This window comes from Cupressus sempervirens, chromosome 7 (genome assembly GCF_028749045.1).
Source record: "Cupressus sempervirens isolate cs-2001-9-10 chromosome 7, ASM2874904v1, whole genome shotgun sequence".
Classification (NCBI taxonomy): domain Eukaryota; kingdom Viridiplantae; phylum Streptophyta; class Pinopsida; order Cupressales; family Cupressaceae; genus Cupressus; species Cupressus sempervirens.
This window is the reverse complement of record NC_143124.1, coordinates 380,038,725-380,042,693: the sequence shown is the minus strand read 5'-3', so window position 1 is coordinate 380,042,693 and position 3,969 is coordinate 380,038,725. Positions and strand designations below refer to the sequence as shown.

The 3,969-nt window shown below is 43.1% G+C and overlaps 1 pseudogene across 1 annotated transcript; it reads left to right on the top strand.

Annotated features, from left to right (window-relative positions):
- The first annotated feature begins 310 nt into the window (after positions 1-310).
- On the top strand, positions 311-2,845 carry LOC149547058 (subtilisin-like protease SBT1.7 pseudogene; annotated as a pseudogene). Its single transcript, XR_016353812.1, has one exon. The product of XR_016353812.1 is annotated as a subtilisin-like protease SBT1.7 pseudogene (transcript).
- The last annotated feature ends 1,124 nt before the right edge of the window (positions 2,846-3,969 follow it).

The window sequence follows — 3,969 nt, the reverse complement described above, 5'->3', positions numbered from 1 at the left end:
AACAAAATTACTTAAAGAAACCTTTTCCATCTTTTCTCGGAAAACCTCGAGGCAGAGAAGTCTTATTACGTTGCTCTGTCTTTTCTCCCGTGACGTTTCTCACTTCTCATCCCCATGACGTTTCTCTTTGGAAGTCGAAGCAAAATAATCCGTGATTCCGCGTTCGTCTAGTTTTGAAAATTCTTGATTTCTGCCTTTCCTGTTTGCTTCCCGCTTTCGTCGGATGCTCAATTTCCTCGTTCCTATCGTTAGATTGTAGACTTTATCATCCTTTACAAAAAGTATTGTACAATTTTATCTCCACATTTTCTCGGATGCTCAATTTCCTCATTTGTTATCGTCAGACTGTCCAACTTTTATCTCCACATTTTCTTCTCCACCAAGACTTTGCTTCGGCCCACTAGAGCCTGCTACTCCTGTTAAATAACCCCTCGCGGCCATGTGATTCCCTACACCCAACGTTTTTCTTCAATACTCAAAATGAGTAGCCCGACCTCCCCCCTCTCCGCGCTTCTAGCGTTTCTGCTGCTCTTCCTATCCACCGCAGCAAGTGTCAACGAAAGAAAGCCATACATCGTCCATATGTTGAAATCCATGAAACCCCCGCACTTCAGTTTGCACGAGCACTGGTACCATTCAATCCTCACCCAGGCCACTTCCAATGCCTCCAAATTAGATCCAGGTGTTCTCTTGTACACCTATCACACAGTCCTCCATGGCTTTGCGGCCAAACTGACCAGTGCGGAGGCTGCAGCTTTGGAGAGCGTTAATGGCTGTCTCGCAGTGATTCCATCGGCTCTGATTAAACTTCATACCACGCACTCACCTCACTTTCTCGGCCTTGCCGATGACAGAGGACTGTGGGCGAAGCATTTGAATCGGGGTGAAGATGTGATAGTGGGCGTGGTGGACACGGGGATATGGCCCGAGAGTGAGAGCTTCCATGACGAGGGTCTCGGCCCCGTTCCCTCCAGATGGAAGGGCGAGTGTGAGAGCGGAGACCGATTCGATTCGTCCATGTGCAACAGAAAACTCATCGGAGCAAGATTCAATTTCTCGGTGGGCTACAAATCGCATGTGGGCGAGGATTTCATATCTCCAAGAGACAGGCAAGGCCACGGCACACATACTGCTTCTACTGCTGTGGGTTCCGCTGTAAGGGGAGCCAACTACAACGGCTTTGGCAAGGGAACGGCTATGGGGATCGCTCCTGCGGCGAGACTGGCTGTTTATAAGGTCTGCTGGGGAGAGCAGGGCGACTGCGATGCGAGCGACATAGCTGCTGCAATGGAAAAAGCTGTCCAGGATGGCGTCGACATTATTTCTATTTCGATTGGCGATCTTGCTGAGTCTCCATTTTACACGGATCACACTGCGCTGGCAGCGTTCGGGGCGATGGAGAAGGGTGTATTCGTTTCCGCCTCTGCTGGAAACTCGGGGCCATTGCCATCTTTTGTTACAAACACGGCACCGTGGATGACAACAGTGGGAGCCAGCAGTATGGACCGAGAGTTTCTCTCTTTTCTAAGCCTCGGCAACGGGGAGCACTTCAAGGGGTTGTCTTTTTACAGAGGACCCGGGACTCAAAATCTGCCTCTGCTCTACGATTTCTGCAGTGACCGGGGTCTCGATCCTCACATTTTCAAAGGTAAACTTGTGCTCTGTACTTCGCAAAGCGATAATTCGACGGAAAAAGCGAGGCTTGTGAAGAAGGCGGGCGCAGCAGCATTGATCGCTGTGGACGACGATGATTTGCCCATCGATCAGCCATATTTGCCGGCTACGACGGTGAGTTCTACAGCGGCAGAAAAGATAAAAGCATATGTCAACAGCACCGCTGCGCCCACGGCCACGATCAACCCCACGGGGTTGACCTCCGTGGGAAAAAATACGGCTCCTATCGTGCCCGTGTTTTCTTCGAGAGGTCCGAGCCTTAATTTCCCGGAAGTTCTTAAGCCCGATATAATTGCGCCCGGTGTTAACATCTTGGCGGCTGTTGGCGGCGGCTTCATGATACATTCCGGGACTTCAATGGCGTGCCCCCACGTCAGCGGTAGCGCTGCGCTCATCCGAGCTGCGCATCCGACGTGGAGTCCTGCGGCTATGAAATCGGCTCTCCTCACGACGGCCTCCACGCTCGACAACGCAAAGCAGCCCATCAAAGATGCGCTCACCCTGCGAGCCGCGGACCCCTTTGCGATGGGTGCAGGTCAGTTAAGTCCAAGGGCGGCGCTGGAGCCGGGGCTGGTGTACGATTTGGGGCCTCAGGACTACATCAACTATCTGTGCGGACAGAACATGTACACCAATAAGCAAATAGCACTACTCACCCACAAATGGCCCGCTTGCCCCAAATCGATCGAATCAGGTGTCGATCTTAACTACCCATCTTTCTCTGTGATATTGGAGTATGGAGAGCGTGCTCAGGTGAAGAGGAGGACGGTGACCAACGTGGGCGGTGACAATGCGGTGTACAAAGTGCGGGTGAAGAACAGTCCAAACGTGAAGGTGAGCGTGGAGCCAGATACATTGGTGTTCAAGAAAAGGAATGAGCGAGCAAGTTATAATGTGACATTCAAAAGCACAGTGAAAGGGAGAGAAGATGGGGAGTCCGGAGAGATTGTGTGGGAATGCATCCAAGGTGGAATGCACGTCGTTCGTAGCCCAATTGTCATCCTCTGGACCCTTTGAAGTGTAGCACCTGTAAATTTCGGAGCTGACAAAAGATTATGCGGCTTTTAACATATTAAAACGGATTATCGACCAAGCATTAGACTATTTTCTCGCTGGATGCACATTTGAGGCATTTTAATATATTGAAATCAGGCGTTGCCCATTTTCACTATTGTTTGCGCTTGTTTTCAGTTTTGTTTTCTAGTGTTGATTCACGATTTGGTTTATGTTCGAGAGCCACAAAAAAACACATTTAACAAAAAAAATAAAATTGTTCCATTTTTTGATCATTCGACTTTTAGTTATTAATTTATTAATAAAAATAAAGAAGATGAAATTTTTGTTGCCCAAATATAACTCATTTATTAGTTTTTATCAAAAGTAATAAACTTTAAAATATTTATTATATTTATTTTGTTTATCATTATATGATATTTTAAAAAATTTAAGATAAAAATATTTAATTTTTGTCAAAACTAATATTATTTATCTAATCAATCTTTTTATAAAATTCTAAAAATTGTGCAAAAATTCTATAATTAATATTTTTTGATTTTATTATTTAAAAATGACATTTTTTTGTTTCATTATTAATTGATGATTAAAACAACTAGTATATAAATGAAATTGCTACTTAAATTCTATTACATTTTCAATCTATCTGTTTATAAAACTTTGATTATATAATTTTAATTCACAATTTAACTTTATTAATATCTTATTATTTTAATAATATTAAATACTCATTCTTCTACCCCTTTAAGACATCCATCTCTCTTGTTATTATACATTAAAACAAACTCTATTATAAAATATTTCTTATTATTAATTAAATAGTACACCCTATTTTAGAAAAGCCTATTGTAGGATATATGAGAAGAACTTAACCTCATCCTTCTACCCTATTAAAAGTATTAATATTAATATTAATATTAATATTAAACACCTTTATGATTGCGCAGCTTTCTTGATCTTGAAGGAAACTGTTAAGCGACCATGCATACCACCACTAATGAAAATCAATGTAGTTTTCAAGCTAAAACCAAAGTACAAACCCATTATCATTCATAGATATTTCCATAAAAAAAACATTACTTGATGATCCGCATGAATCGTGCCAATTTCTCACAATATCATAAGCTATGGGAATAAGAATATTGGTGCAAGTAGTAAACCAATAAGACAAACTTGAGCAATATTACTTTGATTTGCTTTTGTGAGTACAAATAAATTTGGCCTGTTTCCGGCTTGAATTATGGCGCAATTTTCAAGATATCCCGAACAGTGGAGGAGGAC